This window comes from Sapajus apella, unplaced genomic scaffold (genome assembly GCF_009761245.1).
Source record: "Sapajus apella isolate SASKATOON/1434 unplaced genomic scaffold, GSC_monkey_1.0 scaffold3, whole genome shotgun sequence".
NCBI lineage: Eukaryota > Metazoa > Chordata > Mammalia > Primates > Cebidae > Sapajus > Sapajus apella.
This window is the reverse complement of record NW_022436943.1, coordinates 32,476,179-32,490,456: the sequence shown is the minus strand read 5'-3', so window position 1 is coordinate 32,490,456 and position 14,278 is coordinate 32,476,179. Positions and strand designations below refer to the sequence as shown.

The window sequence follows — 14,278 nt, the reverse complement described above, 5'->3', positions numbered from 1 at the left end:
TAGAAAAGTGGCACATTATGGGATCTTCCACAGGCCCTGATGATGTGGGAAAGATGGTGTCTGGTCTTGATGGTAGTAGTCAAAATTTGAAACAAGAGTGGGCATCCCAAGCAGTATGTCTCCATTGTCTAAGGACCAGCTACTAATGATTAATCCAAATTTGCTCTTGGCACCACAAGATTGCTCTTCTGGTCTTGTTTTGTTCAGGACATCCCTGAGAGAGTTGGTCTTTTTTGTGGAAAATCCAGTGATAGCACTTCTTCAGGGCAAGTGGTAATTAATTAATCTGTTTTCTTTCATTCAGACAATTGTTCTTAATTCCCAAGGACTAAAGTGCCCACCTTAATATTTTAATATTTAGACTGAGTATCTGTGTTTAAGTTCATCTTTTGAAATACCTTACATGTTTAGCTTTTTAAAAAATTTGCTAATATGTCTGATTTTCAAAAAAGAAGTTATCTAGTATATATAATTGACATTTTTTAGTTTACTCAGCAATATTTTAAGCATGTATTTTTGACTGTACATTCTGATGACAATTCAGTATGGCTGCCCTGATATCAAATCAATTCTTACATTGGAACCAGTCATATTAAATTACTTTAGATATTGTTTTGTGATTGACATTTAAACATTTGTTTCCATTTAGTATTAAACTGAACAAGAATATGCTCACAAAAGTAAAATATAAATAAAAATTATAAATGTTTATGAATATATGTATGAAAAATCAATATTACCATTTTTCATAAAGAATAAATGAGTACAGGAAATATATTTCAGTGGCTCTTAGCATGAGCTTTACAGTCATACTGATCCCCACAGCTGTGCTGAGTACTGTGTGTCCCCTGACCAATTTAAATCCTCAATTTTTTTATCTGAGAAATAACAGTACCATCTTCTAGTATTTGGTGGGGATTAGATAAAATAACATTTGTAAAGTTTTAGGTGTGGTACGTAACATATAGTGATAATACCTGGGAGTTATTAGACATTATGTTGATACTTACATCTTTGGTTTTGTTTTGTTTTTTGAGATGAGTCTTGCTCTGTTGACTAGGCTGGAGTGCAGTGGCATGTCTCAGCTCACTGAAACATCCACCTCCCAGGTTATTTTCCTGCCTCAGCCTCCGAATAGCTGACTATAAGAGTGTGCCACCATACCTGGCTAATTTTTGTATTTTTTCTTTAGAAGAGATGGGGTTTCACCATGTAGACCAGGCTGTTCTCAAACTCCTGGCTGCAAATGATTTGCCCACCTCAGCCTCCCAAACTGCTGGTATTACAGATGTGAGCCACCACACCCAGCCTATGTCTTTGTTTTTTAAAGTACATAATCTCTCTCTCTCACACACACTCACAACTTTGTTGTAGTATTGGAACTCTTGAAAAGCCAGATTATTAAGTATAAAATATCTTCCTTAGGTTAGTTTGAGTTGAAAAATATAATACTCTGGAAACCAATAGATCTAATTAATATAAATTGGGAGAAAAGTACTTAAACCATTAATGATAATAGAATCGAACTTAAAATCCATTATGCCCCAAATTAAACCCCTCTTCTTCACATTCCTACCCCAAATCTGCTTTGCTCATCATCTTCTTCATTTCAGTCAACAGTAAATTCATCATTCCAGGTACTCAAACTCAAAACATCTGAGTTATCCTTGACTCCTGTTTCTCCCTTCACATGCCTCAATCATTCCATCTACAAATCCTGATAGCTCTTCCTTCAAGATATTGGACTACTTATTTCCACCTCCTCTGCTATTTCACCCTGGTCTAATCTTAAACATTTTTTTTTTTAAAAATCAAAGTTCACTTTGATTTACATTTCTTTAAATATAAATAAGTATTAAAATATTTGTTACTGCTTTTTCCAATTTGCATTTTATATTTTGGGCATGACCTTCCAAAACTTCTAAGTATTTTTTAAATAAAATAAACCTCAAAATAAAGAATGCAGTTTATTTTACTGCTTTTCATACACTAATGCAGTTAAAATATGTCACAAAACCTTTATTCAAAAAAATCATGGTGTAAAAATGCAGTAATTACAAACCTTTAAATTGTCATTTAATTATCGGTGTTTAATTATCAAAGCAAGTTATATCACATTAAACTAGCAAGTCTTGTATCATTAGCTGTGGGAGAACTCTATGTTTTTGTCAGCATTATTTCTATATCTTTTTTTGTTTCACTGTTTGCTTTTATTCTATTGGGAAAATTATTAGGACCATGAAAATAAAGCGTCAAAGAGTAGGAAGAAGACATATGCTACTTGGCCTTTTGCACTGATCCTTGCTAACCCATGTTTTCATGAGGACCAGATTCACCAAGTTTTCAAAGAGGAACAGCAAGTTTTTGATGATGAGGGAAGTTTGGATTTAATTTTCACTTTGAGACACATGGATAGTATTCCCTGAAAAAACGCTGGCATTCTGAAGATGTTCAAGTGCTCTTTCTCCAGAAGCCACCAACCACTTTAACTGTATGTGAGGCTCTGGTGGCTCTGCGCGCTGTCAAAGCAGAGGTGTTAGAAACCAGCTGCCTCCTTCATTCATCCTGTAAGATCAGACAAAGGTGTTGCTGGACTTTCCTGCCACCAATCCTTAGAGCAGCAACTAGCACACAGAATTTGACCTTACAGAAAAGTGATTCCAATTATATGGAGAAAAATATCAGGCAGCAATAAGAAAGATAACTGGGCCTGCACTTTCCATGCACCCAGGACTATTTGAACCATATCTCATGTATTATTTCATTTCATCCCTAAAATATAAACAAGCAGACAGTTGTGAGCCTTCTCCAAGCAAATAGCTTCAAGTAGAGTTATGAAGAACACCCTAAATCTTCAGGGTAGCTCAAAACTACCTTGCAGACAAATACAGAAAAAACTTAAGGTAGGCGCTTGATAACCACAGTCAATTGTGTATAGGAAATCCTTCATTAATAAGTCATAGAAGCCCATTGAATAAACATTGAGTCCAAGATACTCTATGAGTATGAGCCAGAAGTGGCAATAATCTTGTCCTCACCATTGCTAAAATTGTTTCTTAACCTTATCCTTATTTGTCACATCAGAAACTTGAGATGTACTGGATTTTTAAAAAGAATTCCTGCATTATGTAACATTTGCCCTTTTCCATTTTATGTGTATATTTTTATTTTCTTAGCCAAGAAAAAATTTCCTCTGATATTATAACCAACATTTTAATATTTTTCCCCTTAGAATTGGAACAATGATTGAAGTACCACAGACATTTCTTATACAGTATTCATTCCAGGGAAGGAAAATGTTTAAACTCAAGTAGCTGCTCTTCATCACTAGCTCAGGTGGTGGAAGGAATATCACGTCTTACTAAGTGTCTCTTCTTTGCCTTTCCATCTTTCCTTTGCAAGTCTTCTCAGTTCAGTCTTTGAAGTGGAATCCACTAACAGAGAGTTCAGATGATGGCCATTGCATGTTTCTTCTTCCTAAGACCCAAGTTACCTAAACCACAAACTTGAAGTGAAATAAGCAATCTGAAATATAAGTATGATATTCTGTGCTTATTTGCTGATTCTAGAAACCTTTTATCACCTTTTGGCTCTCACACCCTGTTATCTTTCAAATAATCACTCATTACCCCTCCAAGCGGTTTATACGCTTCAGAAAATGACACTACCTCATATCTATGAATGGCAAATATGGCTCAGGCCTAAACTAAATTAGCATTAGTCTGGTTTGTAATTGTTTCAGAAAACAGCATGACCTAATTTAATTTAGGGCAATAAGACTGAAGCCTGAGACTGTAAATCAAAGGTTGAGGGAGTGGGCCAAATGTAGTATGTTAATGAGAAGCAACTAGCCGTGAGAACTGCTGGCAACAATTTTTGAACAACCAGGAAGAATCTCCTGAAAATTGAGTGGAGCTTTGGGTGGTTGCTTCTTACACAGCATAATCGTGAGGCAAACCTGATGAATACACCAAAGAAAGTAACAGATCAGGTTACAGGTATCTGAGGTTGAATCTCTTGACTTACCCTCATGTTAGAACATTATCAGCAAAAAGTAAGGTAAGATGCACCAAAGCAGGGTAATGACATTCTTAGTGCTAGAAGAAACAAGTTCTCTTTCTGCTAGGTTGCTAAGCTTGGAAAATTTGAACCTGGGACCAGTGACCATCTTCCCAGCCATAATAAAAAGCCTGTTTGCAGAATGAAGCTAAACAGACACAAACTATGATGAGAGGCAGAGTTAGTGAGAGAGACAGAAAAAAGCAGTAAGTCATTGGGTGCAGTGGCTTGTGTCTGTAATCCCAGTGACTGGGGAGCCTGAGACAGGAGAATCACTTGAACCCAGGAGTTTGAGGCTGCAGTGGGCAATAATGATGCTACTGCACTCCAGCCTGGGTGACAGAGTGAGATTCAACCTGTAAAATAAATAAAATAAAATAAGTTTTTTCAAAAAGGTGAAAAAGCAAAAGAGAAAGAGTGTGAGTATAAGAGAAACAGGAGTAAATAAGCAAGTAAGAGAGAGAAGAAGAAATGGGCCAGGCACCATGGCTCACACCTGTAATCCTAGCACTTTGGGAGGCTGAGATGGGTGATCACCTGAGGTCAGGAGTTTGAGACCAGCCTGGTCAACATAGCTAAAGCCTGTCTCTACTAAATACAGAAATTAGCTGGGCTTGGTGGCGGGTGCCTATAATCCCAGCTACTCTGGAGGCTGAGGGAGGAGAATTGCTTGAACCCAGGGGGTGGAGGTTGCAGTGAGCTGAGATCATGCTACTTCACTCCAGCGTGGGTGAAACAGTGAAATGCCATTTCAAAAAAAAAAAAAAAAAAAAAAAGAATTAGAATTAGTTTCACATAGACAAAAATTTAACTTTTGTAGACACATATTTTAGGTAACACTGACTCTTTGGCAATCATTTTTCAAACACGAAATAATGACAGAAATTATATACTTATTTTTTCAGCAATTCATCAGTGCCAGTGTTAGATGCCCTCATTAAAAATCTGTAAGTCAATGTAGACCTTAGGATTGTTAAGGTGAAAATGATTAACATGTAAAAAATACAATGTATTGTGTAAGAGCTGTTAGATATAGAAAGATAATCAGTGCTTTGGGAATACGAAAGAAAGAAAAATTAACTCTGCAAGTAAATGGGAATGATGAAGTATATGGAAAAGAGTTTCTTTTAGAGGAAGCAAGAAAACAAAGGAAAATAAAAGTTGCCTGGTAAATAGATTATGAATGAGGACAAGTGAAAGGTTTACATTGGTATCAGAGGCTTTAAATTTGTATAAATTGGATTAATGTACTAGCCCTGATTACCAACATCCTGTGTGCTTCAACAGGAAAGTTAAAACCTGTGTTCAAATGTCTGCTACTAATATAACTCACTGATTTCCTTCAGTATTTTCATTTTAGTTAAAGGTTTAAATTATGCAAAACACAGTATTGTGAAATGGTCAGACTATGGATTTCTCTCAAAGTCAAAATGATCTGGTTCAAATCTTGCTTACTTTACTAGCTTTATGGCCTGGAATAAATACATTTTGAGTTGTCTGTTTCCTCAGTGATCCTCGCATTTCAGCCTCCCAAGGTGCTAGGATTACAGGTGTGAGCCACGGTGCCCAGCTTGTTTCCTCATTTGTAAGATAAAATAAATATACTTACTTCCTATGGTTATGATGTATATACCTTGTATACATTGACTAGCACAGTGTCCATAGCCTGGTTAAACAACCAATAAATGGTAGTTGTTAATATGAGGGTAAAGAAGAAGAGGTTTTTATTTGTTTATTGTTTTATTTTTGTAGCGAGAACAATGCAATTCTGAACAAATAGAAAGCACCAAAGGCACATTTTGCTTTTTCTGTGCTTTTGCTTAGGACCATATGCAGATTTCAACTGCAATGTGGCATGCAGTAGTGGAGATGAGGTGCAAATGTATCCCCATGTGTCCAGTGTTTCTGGTGATAAAGGATCACATGTAGTATATTAATGTTACATCAACGTTTGATCTCTTCAGATGATTCTTTCTGGATTTTTGTTTTTACTGACTATAACTTCTCTTCTTATGACTAGTCCTTACAGAGAGAGGCAAGGGAACTGCACAGGCACTTCAGGCAAATGATTTTAAAGGTGAATATTTACAAATTCTGTATCCTGGACTACTCAGCAAAGCCATAGTTGCCAGCTTTTGTTTTGAGAGCAGTTTATGGCTGACACTTAAAAGAATTTTTAAAAATCCTTTTAAAAATACATGTACATGAGTACAAACTGAGCCAGAGTGCTATTTTTTTTTTTTTTTTTTTTTTTTTGGCGTGATCTCCGCTCACTGCAACCTCCGACTCCCGGGTTCAGGCAATTCTGCCTTAGCCTCCCGAGTAGCTGAGACTACAGGCGTGCACCACCACGCCCAGCAAAGTTTTGTATTTTTAGTAGAGTGGGGGTTTCACCATGTTGGCCAGGATGGTTTCAATCTCTTGACCTCGTGTTCCGCCTGCCTCAGCCTCCCAAAGTGCTGGGATTACAGGCGTGAGCCACCGCTCCTGGCCCCATGAAACTGTTTATGGGACTTCTGACTTTGCAGCTTTAAACCCAATCTTTATCTTTCAAATATGAAATACTCAAATATGCTTTGTGTATTTGACAGGGTTGGTCTCTGCACTGCGACCACACCAAAATGTTTTTGGTTTCCTCATACTTCCTCTTGGCCTCAGGCTTCACTCATGCTGAGCTGCTGGGAATCCTCTTCCTGCCCATGGCTTCTCAACTTCTATTCATTATCCAGGGCTCAGTTCAATTACTTCTTCCTCCAGGAAGCCTTCCCTTATGCCTCAATTCTGAATAAGATGACATAGATTCCTGTACATGCCTCACATTGCATTGTAATTGTCTCCCTACTTAGCTGAATTCTCTACTAGACTGAGTTTTCTGAGATTAGGGACACTTTTATTTATAGAGTGCATTAAGACCTGGAGGGGACACAGTTACTTTTCAAAAAGTATTTGTTATGGTATATTTTATTTTTGTTAGTAGTCATTCTTCTTTTTGTCCAAAGTTCAGTATATGTTCCCTTCACCCATTAGCTTTGTGTGTGACCCTATGGTTTGGTTTAATCAGTGGGATGTGAGCAGGTCTGCAACATGCCTGGGCAGAAGACTGAGATGCACTTGCATGGTCTGACATTACTGTTCTCTCTGCTTCCCACAGTCAGAAAAACATCTTTGTATTAGTGGCTACTCCTCAGACTCAGTTCAGACAGTGAAGACACGTAATGCAACCTGAGCCAAGGAGAGCCCCGCAGAGTCCAGTAACATGAACAACAAACTATTTGCTGCTGTAAGTTGCTGACATTTGGAGATTGTTTGTTGCCACAACAGAAGTTGACTAACAAATAAATTAGTACATAGAAATAAGGCACTACTGTGACAGCAACAACTCAGAAACAACAACAACGAAACTAAAATATATGGTATTCACACCATGGCTGTTGTAGAAGCCCAGATGTTTCATGAGGCTGAAAAAAGGACAACCTATACCTGTACTATGCAATGGTGAAAATTTTGGTAAAACTGTCACCTGAGGTAACTTGAAAGGCAAAGAAATTTTAAGACAGAGTGTTGGTAGCCCAAAATTGCTTTTTATGCACTATAAGAAAGAGGAGCTCAGAAAAGAATTGGCCTGTTTGCAAATGAGAATGGAAGGGAAAAGGAGAATCCAAAATCCAGAGACAGAATTGAAAGATACAGGTGTTTCTCATCTCTGGTCAGAGAACTATTTTCAAATTATGACACACTTCAGTGCAAAGACCAAGACAGGGCATGGCTAGTTGTTTTCTAGTTATGTATACATTTCTTGTATGAAAAAATTTTAATGGTTTTTACTGAATTCAAAGCACATCAGAAATTTGGCAACTTGAACAAATTCTGAGTATGAAAGTACCAGAGTAATATGTGAGCGATTTTAAGGATAATTTCAAATAAAGTTTAAAGGAAAAATTGGCAGAAGTGAACACCTTTATTATCTATTAGCTTTCAGATGCCCACTGTAGGGATCAGAAAGTGAGAGCACAGAATTCAAAGAGGTGAGGGAAAAAGCAAATAAATGACATTTTTAAAAGAAAAGAGGAAATGAGCAATTGTGCACAGTTCATCGTAAAGTACCTATGAAAACATTGTTAGCATCCATCATAATATAAAGTTAATCTTTTCATTTTATTAAGGAATGTATACCCAATTAATAGTAACATCAATAATAATAAAGACCCAATCTTGGGGACAAAGAACAAATAAAGACTGTGATCACCACACCATTCATTAAGACCTCTGATTCTTTCAAAGTCGTCCCCAGTAAATCATTTCACTTGTGCAATATGGCTCAGGGTAAAGAGAACATAGATTTGGCCCAATGGAAGCCAATAGAGTACAAATTACCTGTAATTAAATCTAGAGGAGTGTCTTCTAATTGTGGATCTGGCTACTGGCAGGAGGAGCTAACAAGAAATGAAGATATTAAAGAAACGAACAATGTTTTTAAAAGATTTGCAGTATCCAAAGTGCTGCCACTTTGAATTAAACAACTTATGACTGAGCAGTAAAACTACCCTTGAGCTCTCGACTTTCTATTAGCAGACTGAATGCACTCATCTTCTAAGAAGTGCATTTTCTCCTAAAAGGCATATTGGAAAAAGAAGTATATCCCAGAAGGTGATGCCAAGAGCCATGAAAAATCATCGACTCTGAAACTACTTTCAAAAAACAAAACTGAGGACTTGTGAAACAGTTTCCTACTCCTAGATCAGTGGACCTGCTAAAAAATAGCTCAGTGGGACTCCAGAATTGCTGTTGACCCAGTAACTGCTAGGTTCTCCCATTCTTCCTATTCCTAAACGGGACTTTTTAATGGGTTCCCCCAATTTATGTTGCATATATGTGGTGCAAATAACAAGTCTTTTGGTTCATAGGACTTTGGAATAGGAGTTTTCACCATTGCGTAACTACATTTGAGCATGAGGTATTGTCAAGATCCTGGATTTCAAGTTAGGTGCTGTGATTGGATGTGACTTGGATCTTTGGGATAAAGTGATTACATTTGATTTACATGAAGGAAGTGAACCTTTGTTAAGAAGAAAGAAGGCTGTGGTAGATTTCACTACTTCACAAATACTCATTCCCTCCAAACCTTTGTCATCCTTCATGGTGAGCAGAATCTATTTTCCTGCCCCACTGACTTTGGCCTAGGTCATACTACTTTCTTTGGCCACGAGAATATCTGAGTAGAAGTTTTAAATGTGCTTGAATATTTCACTCAGCTTAGTACTCACTCTGTTGATTTTGCCCTGCAGAATGAGAACAGCTTATCCAAGACAGTGGCTTACTCCTTCAGCCTGGGCCATGGAATGAAAAGATACTTGTCATGAAGCCAAGGCCTAACTCAACCAAGCTCAGCTAAACTGGGCAGAGCTACCACCCTCTCAAACTTGAGCAATTAATATGTTTGTTGTTATAAGTCACAGAGCTGTTAAGGTTGTTTATTACTGCAGAAAAAACTGACCAACACAAGTCCTGAATGAATTTGTTGTTGAAAATAAAAAAAGAAGAATTATAGTATCTCTAAAAATGCTTGGTTTATGTATAAAGCCAATTAAGGGTCTGAATGTACATAACTAAATAAATTCTTAATCAGAATTACTTGTAGGTGGAATTTATGGAGATACCAGTTGAGCTGCTTGGTTCTTTGGCTACTTAGGCAGCAGTTTCAACCTAAAGTCAAAAGCAGTGACCCTAGACTTAATGGAATACAGAATATTTTGATTGGGTATTCAGGTGCCTTTCCTTTCTTTAAGGAAAATAAAACAAAAAATAAAAAGCCCAACTAATTAAGAATTATCTATGGACCCAAAATCTAAAAGAAATACCAGTATATATAAGAAAATGGATAATTGATTCCAAAGATCTTGATACTTTAGGAAGATCCCTGCAGATGAAAAAGCAAAAAGAATTGCCAAAGTTGAATGGTTGAGTTTGATGGCTTAATGTATACAACTTGAGTCTTAGAAAGTTGCACTTGGCGTGGAACTTAATTGTGTATTTTTTGTTTTTTGACTCTTCTTCATACTGTAGTAAAGATTACTTTTTAGGTGGAAAAATGACAAAGGACTTATACTTAGAAATATATTTTGAATGATATCCATGCATCACTGAGAGAAGAACTGAATTGGTGGATGTTGTGGTAACACCCCAGGGGATTATGAGTTCAGGAGTTAATTAGAAACTCCACATGCAGAAGGAAGTGTCTAAATAGGCTTACGTAGGAAGGTCTATCATCTGACTACAGAGTGACTAACCTCATTATTCATCTTTCTAAATATTTTTTCAATTGTGAGTGCTAGCATCATCAGTTATTTTAAAATTCTACAAAGACATGGTTATAAGTACTAGTCCCATCTCATGAATTGCTAGTTTTGTAAACTTGTAAATAATTCGTCATATTCATAAAAATAATAGAAATGAAAAGAGATTAACATATGTATGTCTACAACTGTCCTTGTTAAAGAATTAATGTATTGAGGCTGGGCACGGTGGCTGATGCCTGTAATCCCAGCACTTTAGGGGGCTGAGGTAGATGGATCACCTGAGGTCAGGAGTTTGAGACCAGCCTGACCAACATGGAGAAACCTTGTCTCTACTAAAAAAACAAAATTAGCCAGGCATGGTGGAACATGCCTGTAATCCCAGCTACTCTGGAGGCTGAGGCAGGATAATCACTTGAACCTGGGAGGTGGAGGTTGCGGTGAGCCAAGATCGCACCATTGCTCTCCAGCATGGGCAACAAGAGTGAAACTCTATCTCAGAAAAAAAAAAAAAGAAAAAGAAAAAGGAATTAATATATTGAAATGTCAGTGAATCCACTTATTGAATAAATATGTGTTGAGTACCAACTGTATGCCAATCTATTTACTACCGAAGAGTATTTTAAAAAGGACCATCTATTCCAGGAGCTCGTAATATAACAAGTCTGCCAAGATTCATGCTTGTGAAATGATTAACTAGTAAACTCATGGTGATACATAATTCTTGTGTTAAAAAGAATAGTTCTGGGAATAAAGTCTTTGGACACTTAAAGACGGATAAATAAAAGGAGGGCTACATAGAAATCTTTATAATCTCATAGGGGAGTTTGACTTAAGAGGAACTTGATCTTACAGATGAGTGAGATCTAAGAGCAAGAACAAAGGCGTAGGCATAGGTAAACAGTATAATAGAGTAACTACATTAGTATCTTAAGGATACTAAATTGCTGAGAGGCTTAGTGCTAAAGGATATGTAAGTTATGTGAATATTTATACTTGAAAACTTCTGCATGCTTCAGAGACAGTGGTGATACAGAGACTTTTGCTGGTACAAGGAGGATGAGGGTAAGTCTGTCTGTCGGGGTCACAGGGCCTCTAACATCTTTGGTATCTTTTACTAGCTCAGTGGATATCACAGTCAGCTAAAAAGAAGCATTGCTGGGACTTTAAGGACTTGCCTTGATTTGAGGAGTTGAGTAAGTTCTGGTTGAGAAGTACCAGACTATGATATCCCATTGTATGAAGGAAAATAAAAAAATAAGTTTCATGAACATACATTGTCCATGTCTTCATTGACATGGAATACATTCTTTATTTGCTTGAATAGGTAATAAATTTGTAGGTACTAGTACATTTTGGTTCTAGACAGAGCATAGCCGCTTTCTACATTTTTTGACTGTGATCCATAGTAAGAAATACACTTTAAGTCACAGTCCAATACACACATTCATAACTATGTCTATATTAATATAAGCATTTAAAATGGTTATAAAACAATAGTCGCTTTATATTTATCTAGCTAGGAGTTAGGCTGTGTTTACTGTTTACTGTAGTTATGGAGCCAGAGCTTGACATTTCCTTTAGTGTCTTTGCTTTTGCCTCCCCTGTTGTCTTAGAGTTTTCATAGAGATTCCTTCAGTAGGTCCTGAGACTTAACAGTTCTTTTAGCTATAATCCCCAAGGAGGGAAAGCATTTGAGTCCTATGATTAAGTTTGTCTTACAGTGAGCTTGAGTTGAATAGTTCCTTCCCCCATTTACGTTATGATTTAGAAAAACCGCAGCCAGTTAGGATCTGGTAAATAGTTTCTTGAGGGTAGGATTTGTTAAGAGGAACAGAGAGCTCTGGATGTATTTCAAAACAATTACTCTTCCCTCTTCCTGCATGAGGGGATTTTTCGTCCATCTTTACAATGAGAACATGGTAGGACTCCATGGAGGTAAAACTCAAAAATGTGTGGGAGTCCCCTTAACACTGGAAGCTTGAAATTTTTAACTCAAACCAGTGTACACTGAACTGCCAGCAATTCACCAATTACAGTTTAAAATGTACCTACCGATACTGGCTCCAGCTTCTAGCTTCTCTTGTCGAGTTTCTACTCTTGGTAAACTGTGATTCTCTGTATTTACCTATCTGTCCCTTTAGTTTTTGGGGGAAACAATGTACCTTTTCCCGTCAATTCTTTGATGAATCTAAGCAGAGTTTATTTTCAGTTTGTGCAGTTCCATTTTCTTATTGTTAGTATGGGAGTGAAAACTTCCAAGCTCTTTTAATACTTACTTTCTTATGTGCAATTCATGCACATAATATTTTCTATTCTATTTTACTGTATTTTCATATTTCCTATTCTATTTTACTGTATTTTATTTTAAAAGTTTCTGCTTACGACCCATTAAACTAGCCACTCTTAAGTTTATATGAGTACTAAAAGAAAACACAATTTAATTCTTCTATAGCCTGAAAGTGGGGAAAATTATGACTCCAGAAGCAATTAAAATAGTAAATTTGATTAGATAATAATTTAAAATGGGACAGTTAAAACAGGTAAAAATAAAGGCAAATGACTAACTGGTGAAAAAAATCCAACAAATGTTACAGATAAAGGGTTAATATTTCAAATATATATAAAACTTTTATAATAAAGGAAAAAATGACATTAGAATGAGCTAGAAATATGAACAGAGCTCATAGGGAAAAGAAATGTATATGGCTCTTAAATGTAAGAAAATATTTTATTCCAAGTCATAACAATAAAAGTGCAATTTAAAACTTCACTGTTATTATTTCTTTTTTATCAGATTGGAGAAAATCCAAAAGTCTGATAACATACTCTGTTGACAAAGCTGTGATAAAACAGGCATGCTAATACACTGTTTATGGAAATACAAAATGTTACCACTCCTATAGAGGGGAATTTGCAAATACATGGCAAAATTATGCATATTTAGCAATCCCGTTTCAAGGAATCTACCACAAAGATATACTGGCAAAAATTCACAAAGATAGATTCCTACAAAGACATACTGGCAAAAATTCACAAAAATAGGTTCCCAAGGAATTCACTGAAGTACTCTTTGTAATAGCAAAGATTAGAAACAATCCAAATGTTATCAATAGGGAAGGGTTAAATAAAATCATCCTACATCAACACAATGGAGTACTTTGCTGCTATAAAAAGGAATGAATAATATCTCTAGATATTATGATCTCTAGGATAATCCAAGTATTAAAAGCAATGTTCATGATATGCTAACATCTATGAAAGTGAGGAAGAAATAACAAATTCTGGTGAGAATGTGGAGCAACAGGAATTCTCATTCCTTGCTGCTGAGAATATGAAATGGTAGGCCCAAAGTCCTGTCCATACAAAAACCTTCATACAGCTGTTTATAACAGCCTTATTAATAATTGCCAAAACTTGGAAGCAATAAGATGTCCTTCAATGGTGAATGGATAAGTAAACTGTGGTACATTCAGACAATAGAATAATATTAAGCATTAAAAAGCAGTGCACTATCAAGCCATGAAAAGACATGGAGGAAACTTAAGTGCAATTTACTAAAGGAAAGAAGCTAATCTGAAGAGGCTATATGCTGTATGATATCACCTATATAAAACTCTGGAAAAAGCAACACTGTGAAGACAATGAGCAGTTCGGTGGTTACCAGGAGTTGGTAGATGGAGAGGGATAAATAGAGCACAGAGAATTTTTAGGGCAGTGAAACTTCTCTGTATGACATTTCTGTCCTGAGTAAAATGATGAGTGCATGTCATTTTACATCAAAAACCCACAGAAGGTACCAAGAGTGAACTATAACGTAAACTATGGACTTTGCGTGAAAATAGGTCAAAACAGCTTTATTGATTAAAACAAATGTACCATTCTGGTGCAAGATTTTGATAGTGGAGGAGGCTATGCAAATGTAG

The 14,278-nt window shown here is 36.4% G+C and overlaps 1 long non-coding RNA gene across 2 annotated transcripts in view; it reads left to right on the top strand.

The window, feature by feature from the left end:
- LOC116532558 overlaps window positions 1-14,278 on the top strand; it is a 179,246-nt gene that overhangs the window by 108,388 nt on the left and 56,580 nt on the right. The window lies entirely within an intron of this gene.